The sequence below is a fragment of the Ambystoma mexicanum genome, chromosome 14 (genome assembly GCF_040938575.1).
Source record: "Ambystoma mexicanum isolate Mex_15411 chromosome 14, UKY_AmexF1_1, whole genome shotgun sequence".
NCBI lineage: Eukaryota > Metazoa > Chordata > Amphibia > Caudata > Ambystomatidae > Ambystoma > Ambystoma mexicanum.
This window is the reverse complement of record NC_090940.1, coordinates 557,040,384-557,055,784: the sequence shown is the minus strand read 5'-3', so window position 1 is coordinate 557,055,784 and position 15,401 is coordinate 557,040,384. Positions and strand designations below refer to the sequence as shown.

Here is a 15,401-nt window from a genome sequence, read left to right as displayed (position 1 = left end):
GGACTCCTTGTATTAGCTACCATGGGTCAAGCATTGACCCCCTTGGATTGGTTATCAATGGCCGACTTGGCCTGGACCTCAATGGACTGGCGATCATGCTGTCTGGAGTGCTTAGCCTTTGGTCTGCAGCAATCTATTTGGAATGGTTCCCCCATCCCCCCGCTCCTCCTGTCACCCGCTTGGATTGCGCAGTCTGAGGTCAGCACTGGTGTACACAGATTGGCCACCCAATCGCCCGCACCCACCCCAAGGACTGATGAATGGACTATTCCATCAGATGCCATACAAGATTTGAGAATCTACATGTTTTTTTGAAAACTGAAATTAAAATGGTAGTTCAGGAGAGCAGTAGGTTGCAGTATGAGTTTTTTTCTGTTATCTAAGACCTGGGCCAAGCTAGATTTGGTTACAATTCCTTCGACTTTGATAATATGCTGGCAAATTCTAAATGAGGTGGTGTAGAATATGGTACAGTGCCTCTAAATCGGGGTCTGCAACCTTTGGCTCTCCAGATGTTTGGAACTACCACTCACATCGGCGCTAGCCAGCAGTTCATGGTGAGGGATCGTGGGAGTTGTAGTCCAAAACATCTGGAGAGTTGCAGGTTGCAGAACCCTGCTCTATGAGGGGTTGGACCAAAGTGAGTCACGTGACTTGTAAGAACTGGATTGAATGTTCTGAAATTGCTGGCCCTCTGCATCTAGGATGGACCTGAACTTACTTCACGTTTTCAAACTGTGCTAACCAGTGAGACTGTTGGCATATAATGCCAATAGGTGCCTAGGAAGCTGGCGCCTGCAACAAGAGCACACCTGATACCCCTTCCCTGCACTCAGGATTGTTGAGTTCTTCGTTCAGGATTTGCTGGTTGGTCAAGGAGTTTGATATCTTGAATCCCAGATCTCCTTGTTTTTAGGCCCGCAATATCCATTGGGTTGAGTGGGGGTGGGTTTGGGGAGCTGCTATTGGGTCACGCAATGGGGTACCCAATGGAGAACATGTTTTTCCCATCGTATTTTCTCTTCCCCACTTTTTTGGGAAATGTGTTACTGAGTCCTAGATACAGTACCAAGAGCCAGTCCTTAGCAGAGGGAGCAGGGGCGCATGCTCAGTTGTTGACGTTGGCTGCGGAGGCCTGGCTTCTTGATTGTGTGATTCCGGGCACATCGTCTTGTTTCCCTTGGGCTCAAATCCCTTCTATTACAAGAGCCCCTGTGTAACTGCAGTCAACAAGTACGTGATAAGACTAGCCTATCTGTTAGAGATTAAGCACGTGATACAAACAAGCATTGGCCATGCCAACAGTTTGGGCTTTTCTGTAGATCTGGGAAAGGTGTTTGCCTGGCATTGCTTTCATGGTACTAACTAGCCATTAATGATAGCAGCGTGAAAATAGTTCACTACCTGGGCATATCATAGCAGTGCCTGCCCAACGCCTATCTAACACCTACACACAAGCTGAAAGTTGTGGCTCGGCTAATGCTTGTTTGTTTTATTTATTTATTTTTTAAACAGGATTTGCATACTGATTATAGAGACATTTTTATTACACCAGTGGCGTGTTTAAAGCACCAATTAGAGCTCTTGCCTCCAAAAGCCCCCCCACAGCTCGAGCTGGCTACTGAAATCTGTGGCTTTCTCAAAAAGAATCAAACCGAGTCCCTTGCCCCCTTTTTAAATTGTCTAATGTGTTTCTTTGCATTGTGCTGCTTGTATTCTTCCATTATAGGTTTGGTGGTAAATTGGTAGTAAATTCGCTGAATTACCGCGACAGTTGACCACTCTTACCAAGTGATCTTTGCCGGCCACTTAACAGTTGCTTGCAACGTACTCCTTAGCTCTTCCCTCTGTGGTACTCCTAGCACTTGCCCCCCCCCATCCCTTCTCTCTCTCTCTGCACTTGCACGTTCTGAATGCTCACAAGGCCTAGTAGGACCGCCTGTCTCTTTCATCCTCACATTCCCTCCCCGTTTGCCCTGTGGGCGCTTTGAAACACAATTTACTTGACGTATAAGCGCCATCGCTACCCCCACTTGGTCCCGTGGGATTATAAGCAGTGGTCGTGTGGTGTTAATCCCTCGTTCTCTCCATGGGGATTTTCGGCAGTAAAGGTGGAGGATTACCTCCCAGTTTTTTCCTGAAAGAAAATCATTCATTTTACCGCCAAACTTGTAGTATGTCAGTGCAGTAATGCAGCGGTAGTAGAATTAGCACTGCATTACCGCTGTTTTAACCCGTCACCGCCATACTTGTAATGAGGCTCCTATTCTTGTTTTGCTTACCAAATTTCTACAAGGATTTATATAGTTTGTCAGGTTTGTTTTATTATATATTTTTTTTTACCAACGCCACGTGTCAAAGGCCTAAACTGGAAACCTAGCTGGGATCCGAGCTTTTTTTTTTTTTTAGCATTTAAGAAACATGTGTGACCTTGTACAAATAATTTTCTTTTATTGTGATTTATCTGCCAAAATGTTGATGATTCAGTTTAGTGTATGCTTTAAAAAAGAATAATAATTATATATAATTGGTTTACCACCCCTACAGTGTTGTTCAATTTATGAATGTATGATAAGTGACCATTCATAATCATATTACATTTACAAGTTCTCTGGGTATTAATCATTCTTTTAACTTCCCATGATGCACCAGCCTATCGCAGACTGTTGCCCCTCGCTTTGGCGCCATTTTCTGTATTGTGCTCGTGATGTCAATTCACGTACAAATGAGGTGACACTGTAAGTATTTTACTGCACAGGGTCGAACAAAGCCTAGAACCGGCCCAGGTGCCCACTGCTTTGTCTACAGTGCACAGTCGGCCACACATCTCAACCTCGGAGACCGATGTTACTGGCAGGTGGGAGCCCATTGACGTCTATGGCGTGTTGTAGGGCTCGCTGGGACCCAGCTGTGCACACGAAGGCCAACATTGTCCATTTGGGAAACAGTAATTCCAGTCCTTGTTTTAACCTCGACTTGTATTCCTGGGTCTATAATGGGGGCCTCCAGGACTATTAAGTCCCAGAATGCAACATTAAAACTAGCCTCTGCCTAGTGGATAATGTTGGCATGTGTGCTGAGCCCTGGGAGAGTGGCAGTTTTCCACACGGCGACTTGGGAGTTACGCTGCTATCATTTGTGTGGATGTGCCCGTCCTGTGCAGGGTTCGGAGTTTATCACCGTAAACTGGTTTACAATCTGTGCCTGTCTAGCCCAGATGCAAACGGCTCTTCTCTGGGCGAGTGCCTAGCCCGGCCCAGGCCTACTCCGTGCCCGATTTTAAATCGGCTAGGCCCAAGCGCCCTCGGAGGAGGTTTACCGCCGGCTCAGGCGGGCGGTACCGCCGGCGGCCGCTGAGCGGCGAGTCCGCCACCGCCTGGCGCAAACCCAGGCCCCGCGGAAGGACTCGGCGTCCTTGAGAACCGCTGGAGGGCAGCGGGCCGGGCAATTTGGGGATTATCGTGCCGCAGCCTCGAGGGGCGGTGACCCCTCTGCTGTCTGCTCAGCCTCCACGTACAACAGGGCTGGGGGGGCTCCGCGGCTTCTCTATGAAGTCGCTGGCAAATTAAATCCGACATTATATTCCTAGGAAAACGCATCGTTACATTTAAAAAAATAAATGCCTGTTTTTTTTTCTCCACGTTATTTACCCTTTTTATCGGTTTTCGTTTTTATTGTGCTATATATTGCGTTCAACTGCCAACGTTACGTTCCTTTCGTGAGATTTTTTAAACGAGGATTTAACTCTTCGGCAGAGGCCTCCTCGTCAAAAACTGCAAGTCTATAAGAGTCCCGATTGCGTTTCGACTCAGGAAGTGTTTGTTCTGTCCGATGGCCACGTGTCATTCGACTTCCGCTTTGCAAATGAGCGTCTCTCTGGGGAGTGTGCCAACATTTTAGGGGTTTGGCAGCTCAAGGGGGCGCACTCCATCTTTTGACAAAGCTTACCTTTCCACGAACACCTCTCCCTGGGGCGCTCCTATCCTCCAGTAAAGTCGTTCCATGGCCAGCCACCATGAGTGTTTTTGAGACCCTGCGATACTGCAAGTAAACAAATTACCAAGTATTTTTTACCAATTGGAACTCTATTTCTCAAACACAGAAAGTTCATTTTTAGCTGCGCACTCTGGCACTCGGAATCAACCCATGTTATTTGACCCACGGATTAGGGAGCTGCGTTTGATACCCAATAGCTGGCAAGCACTATGGTTCGTGTTTGTCTGGGAGACATTAGAACACACGCCTTCAACCATTGGACCACTCAGCCTCTCCAGATGTTTTGGACTACAACTACCATCAGCCCAATGCAGCATAATCAATGGGTGAGGGGGGATGGGAGTCCTAGTCCAACAGATGTTTACAGCACAAGGTTGCAGACACCTGCATTAGACCAACACATTAAACGCAGCTTTATTGATAACAACCCCCCCCACTTCCAAAACGGTTTGAATACAGAATATCCGGCTCCTCAAATATAGTACTAGTTTGGTGTGTATCTGCTTGCACCGAGTAGGCAGTGGCAATTGGGTATATGCAATCCTAAGGGCATAGTAGATGGTGCTTCTCGTATAGAGAACATCCGACGCGCACAAACGTTGGTATTATTTTGATTCTGATGAAGTGACGCACAGTGTTAGTTTCGGTGACACAAGTAGACTTGTACAATGGACATCTTGGTTCGATCTACACCATCTGGCCCAAACCAAACTTGGTGTCCGTTCGATCTCGCATATCTGACATGCAGAATTAAGTGGTATTGGCCGGATCCAAGGTATCAGTTGAGCACACAAACATTACCACTGTACAGGTTAACAATGTGATAGCTGATTCGTCATGTAGCAGGCTTTGGCTAGTAATAAAGCTCAACGTTTCTTGACCTACTAGCTTTTTCATCGCCTCATGCTCTCCCTAGGCTTTCCGTCTGCCATCTCCATCTGCCTTTCTCCCTCGACTCCACGCCCTGTGCTGCCACTTCATCTTTTTCCACCCTGTCTCACCTGCACCCAACATCTGACGTCCGGTCTTTGTGCCTTCACCCCCTCTGGTGCGTAGTTTCATACACGCTCAGTCTGCCCTTCTTCCACCTATCCTTGTTGGTACCCTTGGATCCCTGACTCCATGTTGAGGGAGGCATAGCGGGGGCGGATGAGGCTGGTAACAATCCTGTGGACCATGTTAATGCCCTGGCTTCATTCAGGTCTGTAACTTAGTCCACAGGCCATGACTGGATGGTGAAGTCTCCTTCCTCAGAGCTTAGGGCCTGTTCTATTTAGATCTTTTTGTATGGCACTGAATCAACACCATAGTAGTTTAAAAACGCCAAATACTTTCCCGGGGAGTATTGCGCCCCCAGCTGGATAAACGGACCTCAGTCTGCTGCAAAGAATAGCATAAGCAAGGGTGAAGTAAGTGTGGGGGAAAGCAGAGGAGTTTGCCGATGGAGGGTAAGTGTTAGGCAGGGCTAAATGCTTGCATTAGTGTGGATGACTGTTCATCCATTATAACTATATATGGACGATCTTCTAGAGAGAAGCAGCAAGCAAGAGTATGTGTTGAGCTAATATACGCACTACGATTCTAAGGCAGTATGGGAGTATTATAAGATGGAGCACAAGTAGTGTTGGGTGAGGGATAGTCTCGAGACCATCTTCTGACAATCCTGGTACATATGTAGTCTTTAAATAATGCTTTAGGATAGAATGAATTGTCTGACCTGCATAGCCGGCAGTGTTGGTTTTGTTTATAATATACTTGCAACTCGGGTAGTGTTGGTGTGATAAATATTATCTGACATACCCAGCGGAGAGGGCTATGGAAGGGTTTCTCTTAATGTACCTCATACTATCCGTGTTAACGGTTGGAACCTACACCCATTGTTCTGCCCACTCGCCTGCTCCCCAGACCTTGTTCTGCACTCAGTGTCTTGGGGTATTCTGTTCCCATCAGGTGAAATCGCCCTTCTTTGACGAATAGCATGGTGAAATAAAACCGGCCTGTGCACAATCTGGGCACGAGTACGACATCCGTGTCCATTCCTTGATGCTAATGCTTAAGTGGGCGTACGCCAGATCAATGCTCCTGCAAGACGTTACCCAATGTTCATGTGGCATGCCCTCGGCTGAAGACTTTCAAGCCAACCATTCTAGGTTTGCTTTTCATCCTCGACTAGTAACTTTATTCTTAGATGCTCCAATTACACACAGAGAAAAGGGAGTGTTTTAGGGTCTGCACCACTTGGGGATGGTATGCCAAAGAATAACCCTAGTACGTTCTCTCAATCGGACTTGGGGCTAACCTTGTCTCCATCGTTATTAGGTGTCGGTCCTTCTTATCTTTCATATCCTGGGTGCTAGTCTTAGCAGTGCACAGTGGTGGCGTGAGTTGTGGTTGCTTAGCTTACCATAACTGTCGAATTCTGGGGGTTTTCGGTTTCACTTGTAACCATAACATCCTTTGAACAATGTTTTTGTCAGTGAATTTCATAGGTTTTTATTAGGGCAACTTAACCATAATGTCCCTTTTAACATTGTTTTTGCTGTGAATTCCAAAGCTCTTTACCAGTGCACGCTAATTTCCTACAGCTTACTAATATCATACTTACCACAAAATAACAAAATGTGTCCAATTTACAGTTTCACCTTACAACTCTACCATTGCTCACCATTTTTAACAGTTCTATACACTTTTTGCAACTTTTCCCACTGTTTTTCTGTTCGTAGACATCTGCTTACGTCTGATGTCATCGCAGACTTTCTGGACAGTTTCACGTGACCACACGCGCAAAGCATGATGTGTTCGCAAACGCGTCTGCACTTGGCGAACGGGTCTGTGCTTCGCGAACAGTTCAGAACTGCATTTTCAGCTGATCTAGGAACTTTGAAGCTCAAAAGTTACTCTTGCACAGCTCCTACACCTATTCTCTCTTTTTTTTTTAACAACTTTATTTATCTTTGCACACAGGTTATGCACATACATTTGTAACAATCGTTTAGCGGTCATACTACATATACAAGTTAGCTTTCCTCCGTATTCAGTTATTCAGGCTCTCATGTTCCTTTAAGTCTGCCAGATATTGTTCATACCTCGATCATATATTTCTGGGTTTGGAGGGGGACATCACTGAGTCTATGTATAGTTCTTCGGTATCGTTGGGCCACAACATGTCTCTGTTCCAGTCTTCCTTAGTCGGCGGTTGTACATTCTTACACCTCATCAGTATAGCCCTTTTGGCCAGTAATAAACCTAGATTTAACAGTTTACGCCACGTTGGGTTCATTTTCTCCACCACCCCCAGCATGCACATTTGCGGTGACCATTCCAACGGTTGGTCTGCCATCATGTCCAGAGCTCCGCAAACCTCTGACCAATAGTGTCTCAGTTTTATACAATCCCATAGCATATGAAATATGTTGGCGTTTTCGCTGTTGCATCTCGGGCAGGTGCCAGGTGTGTCGGGGTATATTCTCTTGACCTTTAAAGGTGTATAATGTATCCTATGTACTATTTTGTAGTGAATCAGTTTAAACCTTGAATTTCATGATATCTGTTTAGTTAGTGCACATATCTGGGACCATTCTTGGTCTTCTATCAGTTGCCCCAGATCTTGCTCCCACCCGCCTTTAGCTGCGTGAATTACCGCCGGGCGTGTCTGAGCTATGACTTTATAGAGAGCGGAGGCTGTTATTTTCTGAGACCCCCTGTGCATATGTAGCCTAGTGCCATGTTTATTTCAGGTTTATTCGGGAATGATGGGTACATATGCCGTGTGACGGCTGCCACTCGGTCGTATTGTTGCTTATGCGCGTTCGTGTTTCCCACTGCGTCTTTGATATCTTCCCACAGTATAAAGCGTTTTGGAATAGCTGTCCGCAATGTGTAATGCCTCTAGTACTCCAGTGCATCGCCACTTCACTTTTTATGGAGAGGGGTGTATGGGGGTTGCCCCAGATTGGCATACTCAGGTGGTATAACTTACTGTCGTCGAATATGTCAGCAATTTTAGACCATGCCGTGATCGTAACCTTAGTTGGATTTATCGTATTGTAGTGCTTGGGGGGGGGGGGGTTGGCCTGGTTGTCTTTTGTAGAGCTAACGCTGCTTCACGCTCCCCAGAGGAGGGGTGTGGGGGGGTGGGTTGATGAAGGTTCTGGCCCAACTAGCAGCATGGTGTGCCTGCGCTGCCAGATAGTATAATTCCTTATTGGGTGCCAAGCTCCTACACCTATTCTTACTGATTATACATGAACAATCTAGCACACAGCACACACTTGGAACAATATTAGCTAAACTATTTATCTTTAAAATGGCAGCAACTATTGCCACCACTCCTCCCCAAGAGCCACCACCATCAGCTGCAGGACCTACACAATAGAAGAAGTGCAGTACTTTAAAAAAACTATGAAAAGCCCCAAGAGGATGAGGTGGAGGAAGTGCCTACTTCTAGCACCCAGAGAGAATCATGGGTGTGGCAGTTCTTTAACACTGTTGAGAATGTACCAAAGGGTAAGTAGCGCACTACCTGGACAGTACTCTTAGGGGACCACACCCATGCACCACCACACCAAATCAAACCACTGCAATGCTGTCAGAAAAGTTGTCCCTTTCTTAGGAAGTACTAGGCTGTCTTTCTCCACCTCATCTTCCTCAACCAATACTGGTACCACACAGCCTACTTCTGTAGGACACAAAATCCCACCAGCTACCTTGCAAGCGATAAAATAGGCTGTTGATCCATATCATTCGAAGACAGCAGTCCTCTGTATATACTGCAACACACCACTCTGCAGGGGGGAGCAATTTCTAAGTGCATTTGAAGCTGTAATCAAGGAGCATGAGAAACACTGCCACATACCTTCGATGTAACGCACAACATCTTCCCCCTGTCCACCTGCCCCTCCATATTTGTGGTTGGTGCCTCTTCCTTCATTTCTCTCGCCACCTTACTTTCTGACCTCTTCTGCAAAAAAAATCAACCAAATTAAATCCATAAACCCCAAAAAAGGTTCCTTACCTTTGACAGTTAAAAAAATAGAACAACAAAAATTATCTGATAGACTCCATCTACTTTACATTTCTCAGTAACGTAGATGGACTCAATAAGATTCTCCAACATTTTCATTAGTATTTTGTGTTACTAATGGAAATAATGGACAATTGTATACTAGAGAAAAATATAAAAGTACAGAAACGATTTTCGGTCCCAAATTCTTATACTTTTCTCTAGCATACATTAAGGACCATAATTGATGATTTGGTTTGCAAAGGTAGCGGGTGCCCCTCTCTCGATAGAACAAGGCTTGATAACCTGTTCAGTGGTTATTAACCACTTGAGAGTTCGCAGACACTGCTTTTTCTCACTGTGCCTTTCACAGATGGGAAAATAACCATTTGCATATCAGTCTTTGTCCTGCCCAGGGGCAGTCCAGCACCGAAATGCAATGGCAATTCCAACCTGAACGAGAGTACCACCAGCAACCCCATACACGTGTTTCACCCTTGTTGGGGATCATCAGTGAGGTGAAGCTGATGCCTCTCTAAGCACAGTGAGAGGGAGACCACGTCTGGTTGATGATCCTTTATAACTATCCACGGGTTTATAAGTGATAATTTCGAATTACATTATGTTGAAAATCATATTGTCGAAAAAAACATTTCAAATGTCTATTTTTGTTTGTTTGTTCGAAATGGGAGGGGTTCCCACCCACCCCCCCTTTGTAATTGTTTTTTTTTTTACCCCTTTTTTTTTATACTTTCGGAACCCGATGAGAGAAAAATTGGGCGGAACCCTCTTTTTTGTGAAGGGGGCCTGACTCCTGAGGGTGGGTATACTAGAAAAAGAGGAAATGGAGTCAAAAAGGCTACCCTGACCCAAGACGGGAAAGGAGGTCACAACATTTGCAGCGAAGCTAGGTAATGGCTAGCTTATTAAGACAAACACCCTTAAAGACGGCGAGAGTATCGAGAAAAAACAAGTTTATTTAACACTAACACGATAAACATATTTTCAAAAAACGAGACATATTTTCAAAAAGGGTGCTATTGCATTCAGGATGTGCAACCGTGAGCACATAAATATCTGCTATTTCGTGGGTTAGTAGGCAGAGTGAAAACTTAGTACATGTATTGCTTGGAATCACAATACGATCGTTTTGTCGACACAAAGACTGGTGTTTCTGGTTCGGTGTATTCATTGGTGTTGTGGCTGTACCAGGTGGAGCCGCGCTGCTTGGATGTACCGAACGGTCTTCAGGACTTATACGTTGTGGTTGGAGTCATAATGGTGAAGTGTGTCCATCTAAATATTGTGAGAGAGGACTGGGTTAGTCTGGGGGCGGTGTTGTCAAAGATTTGTATGATTTTCAAGAAAAAGAATGCTGCAAATAAAAGGACCTACCGTGGTCGGATAATTATACGTCTGGGTTGAGGTCCAAATTAATTGGCAGGCATCTGCGGTAACGTCAGATGTCAGGAGCTGTAAGTGAACAATTAAATGAAAAAAAGGGTGATTACCCTATTGGGCAACGAATGTTTGCAAATGCCTATAAAGTGATTTGGTGCCGTAGAGAGAACCGCCTGTGTTGAGTACAAGAGGTCGTGCGCAGTTTTAGTATAAAGGATTGGCGGTGCTTCCAGTGCTGGTTGGGTTGAAATACCTCACTGCTGATGTGGGGAGCCTAGTAACGGCGTGTGGAACATGGATGCAGGTCAAGTTGGTTTAGCGTACGTCTGAAAACCTGGGCTTAGAACCTAGGGGGTTGAGTTTCGGAGGGCATGGCGGAATGAACATGCGTGGCTGAAGAGGTGACTCGAAAGTGGCGCGCACAGGTACCTGGTGATAGTCGACTGTGGAGCTGTGTTGCCTCCTGCACTCGGTCCAGTTGTTCTGTGGGTAATGAGCTGTGCTCCTCCGGAAAACGATAGTGCGCCTGCGCGATGGCGAGTCGTGTTTTAAAGGCTGCAATGCGCATGTCGCCGGGGTGTTGGGTGTACAGGCGCATGAGTCGGTGATTAGTGTACAGGCGCATGAGTCGGTGTGGACGTCAGTCCAGGGTGGGTATTGTACGAGGGTTGTCCAGGCACTGAAATGAGCATGTGGATTACAATTTAATGCTTTATAAAGATACTGCGCTGGTTAGCATCCGACAAGTAAAACATTTGCTATTGTCGTGAAGGAAACATTTGGATGTCAAAGGATTGGCAGAAAGTTTCGCAAAAGATTACGGCTAGCAGTTTGGATAGCACACCAGTACATATAGTGCAATTTGACTGTTTATACATATGGTTTTCAAAATGAACAAATTTAACAATTGTAGGAAAACTTGATTATGGCATTTTGTATAGATGTCAAAAGATATGACAGGATTGGCAGAAGGTTATTTTGCAAAGGATATCGGCTTGCAGTATGGATGGCACACCGGTACATTTCGTGCAATTTGACTATTTATACATATAGTTTTCAAAAATGAACAAAATTGACAATTGTGAGAATAACATCAATTGTGGCATATTTTCGAACTGAACAATAGAATGGACATATTCATACAGACATGAGCATTTTGTTACCAAGTACACTTTGGTGGACGGCTAAAAACCCAAAGAAGCTTCGTGGCTGATTTTTGGTGGTAAGGATCGCTTTTATTTGTTGAAAAAGAGATTCCATTCTATTGAAATGTTTAAACCCTGTTTTACAGAGTCTAGACGGTAAATCCATTTCTGTTCTAATTTGCGTAAGGCCAGGTCCCTGTCACCTCCGCGAAAGGGGTTCCCCACTGTTTGCAAAACTGTCCAGAAGATGTCATTATGGGTGTGATTTTTGGCTTTGAAATGTGCCACTAGGGGTTTGTAGTCTACTTGGTTGCGCACACAAGAACGATGTTCGCATATGCGTTGTCTAATCTCTCTTTTCGATTTGCCAACGTAGATGAGGTTGCAGGGGCATTTGATTATGTAAACAGACCATTTGGTTTTACAATTCGAGAAAGAATTTAGGGTCCATTGTTGGCCCTTCAGGTCAATTGTTTTGAGATTGTCTGTCAGGGAACATACCGAACAATTTCCACATTTGAAGTGTCCTTTTGCTGGCGGAAGGTGCCAGAGAGTGGTTTGTTGGTTTCTTGGGGTCTCAACTTCCGAATACGTGTGAACCAGGTGATCCTTGAGATTGCTGCTTCGTTTGAATGCGAATCTTGGTTTCTCTGGTTTGAAAGTGTCGGTTTGGAGTATATCCCAATGTTAAAGGATCACCTTTCTGATGGTGTTGCTTAGTGGCGTAAAGGTGGTTACGCAAGTCATCTTGGTCGCCAGTTGGTCTCTTTTGGTTGGTGTAAGACATGATTCTCGGTTTGTGTTTTTTACACGCTTACGGGCTTGTCTGACGATATGTTTTGGATAGCCTCTTTCTTGTAATCGGGTAGCTAGTTCTTTACTCTTTGATATGTACTCGCTCATTGTGGAGCAATTTCTTCTTATGCGCAGGAATTGGCCATATGGAAGATTGATCTTGTGGCCTGAGGGGTGGAAACTGGAGTAGTCCAAAAGTGTGTTCTTTGATGTGGGTTTTCGGTACAAAGTTGTGCTTAAAGTCTTGTCTGGGTTTTTGTAAATTTCTAGATCCAGAAATGGTATTTTGTTCTTGTCGTGATCCATGGTGAATTTTATACAGTGGTTGCATGAGTTAAGCCATTGTAGGAAAAGGAGGAGGTCGTCTTCCGTTCCTTGCCATATCATAAATACATCGTCTATGTATCGTAGCCAACATTTGATCGACTGTTTGAAAATGTTCTGTTCGTTGTAGATGGAGTCCTTCTCAAAAGCGTCCATTAAGAGATTGGCTACATCGGGGGCAAAGGTGGCCCCCATACTGGTTCCATGGCATTGTTGATAAAAAGTCTGTTTGTAGACGAAGTAATTCTCCATAAGGGCTATTCTTGTAACTTCAAGAAGAAATGCTGTGGGTGGTTCTACTTTTGGTCTTTTATCTAGGTATGTCTTGAGGACTTGCAAACACTCCATTTGTGGGATGCTTGTGTACAATGATTCCACGTCTAGAGTAACTAGTAGGTCTTCAGGTTCTACTCGTATGGTGTCCAACTTTCTAATCATCGCCGTGGTGTCCTGGATGTAGGAGGGCATCTTGCAGATAAATGGTCTTAGGAAGTAGTCGATGTAGATGGACAGAGGTTCTAGCACTGAGCCTATACCGGCTACGATGGGTCTGCCAGGAGGTGTTTGTTGGTTTTTGTGGATTTTCGGAAGCAAGTATATAGCTGGGATGACCGGGTGTTGGTTGACTAAGAATAGTTTCTCGTCGTCATCTATCCAGCCTTCATCATGTGCATGGTTCATGAGACTTGTTATTTCTGACAATATCCTGGACGTTGGATTGATGGTAAGCTGTTTGTAGAACGATGTATTTGAAAGTTGTCTGGTGACTTCTGTATCGTATAGGGTGTTGCTCCACAGTACTATACCTCCGCCTTTGTCGGCTGGTTTGATTACAAAGGTCTTGTTATTTTCTAAAGCCTTGAGTGCTAGACAACGCATATGCGAACATCGTTCTTGTGTGCGCAACCAAGTAGACGACAAACCCCTAGTGGCACATTTCAAAGCCAAAAATCACACCCATAATGACATCTTCTGGACAGTTTTGCAAACAGTGGGGAACCCCTTTCGCGGAGGTGACAGGGACCTGGCCTTACGCAAATTAGAACAGAAAGGGATTTACCGTCTAGACTCTGTAAAACAGGGTTTAAACATTTCAATAGAATGGAATCTCTTTTTCAACAAATAAAAGCGATCCTTACCACCAAAAATCAGCCACGAAGCTTCTTTGGGTTTTTAGCCGTCCACCAAAGTGTACTTGGTAACAAAATGCTCATGTCTGTATGAATATGTCCATTCTATTGTTCAGTTCGAAAATATGCCACAATTGATGTTATTCTCACAATTGTCAATTTTGTTCATTTTTGAAAACTATATGTATAAATAGTCAAATTGCACGAAATGTACCGGTGTGCCATCCATACTGCAAGCCGATATCCTTTGCAAAATAACCTTCTGCCAATCCTGTCACATCTTTTGACATCTATACAAAATGCCATAATAGATGGTTTTCCTACAATTGTTAAATTTGTTCATTTTGAAAACCATATGTATAAACAGTCAAATTGCACTATATGTACTGGTGTGCTATCCAAACTGCTAGCCATAATATTTTGCGAAACTTTCTGCCAATCCTTTGACATCCAAATGTTTCCTTCACGACAATAGCAAATGTTTTACTTGTCGGATGCTAACCAGCGCAGTATCTTTATAAAGCATTAAATTGTAATCCACATGCTCATTTCAGTGCCTGGACAACCCTCGTACAATACCCACCCTGGACTGACGTCCACACCGACTCATGCGCCTGTACACTAATCACCGACTCATGCGCCTGTACACCCAACACCCCGGCGACATGCGCATTGCAGCCTTTAAAACACGACTCGCCATCGCGCAGGCGCACTATCGTTTTCCGGAGGAGCACAGCTCATTACCCACAGAACAACTGGACCGAGCGCAGGAGGCAACACAGCTCCACAGTCGACTATCACCAGGTACCTGTGCGCGCCACTTTCGAGTCACCTCTTCAGCCACGCATGTTCATTCCGCCATGCCCTCCGAAACTCAACCCCCTAGGTTCTAAGCCCAGGTTTTCAGACGTACGCTAAACCAACTTGACCTGCATCCATGTTCCACACGCCGTTACTAGGCTCCCCACATCAGCAGTGAGGTATTTCAACCCAACCAGCACTGGAAGCACCGCCAATCCTTTATACTAAAACTGTGCACGACCACTTGTACTCAACACAGGAGGTTCTCTCTACGACACCGAATCACTTTATAGGCATTTGCAAACATTCGTTGCCCAATAGGGTAATCACCCTTTTTTTCATTTAATTGTTCACTTACAGCTCCTGACATCTGACGTTACCGCAGATGCCTGCCAATTAATTTGGACCTCAACCCAGACGTATAATTATCCGACCACGGTAGGTCCTTTTATTTGCAGCATTCTTTTTCTTGAAAATCATACAAATCTTTGACAACACCGCCCCCAGACTAACCCAGTCCTCTCTCACAATATTTAGATGGACACACTTCACCATTATGACTCCAACCTCAACGTATAAGTCCTGAAGACCGTTCGGTACATCCAAGCAGCGCGGCTCCACCTGGTACAGCCACTGCAACAACACCAATGAATACACCGAACCAGAAACACCAGTCTTTGTGTCGACAAAACGATCGTATTGTGATTCCAAGCAATACATGTACTAAGTTTTCACTCTGCCTACTAACCCACGAAATAGCAGATATTTATGTGCTCACGGTTGCACATCCTGAATGCAATAGCACCC

The 15,401-nt window shown here is 45.0% G+C and overlaps 1 protein-coding gene across 41 annotated transcripts in view; it reads left to right on the top strand.

Annotated features, from left to right (window-relative positions):
* NRXN3 (neurexin 3) overlaps positions 1 to 15,401 on the top strand; it is a 2,596,979-nt gene that overhangs the window by 15,852 nt on the left and 2,565,726 nt on the right. The gene's annotated exons all lie outside the window — the stretch shown is intronic.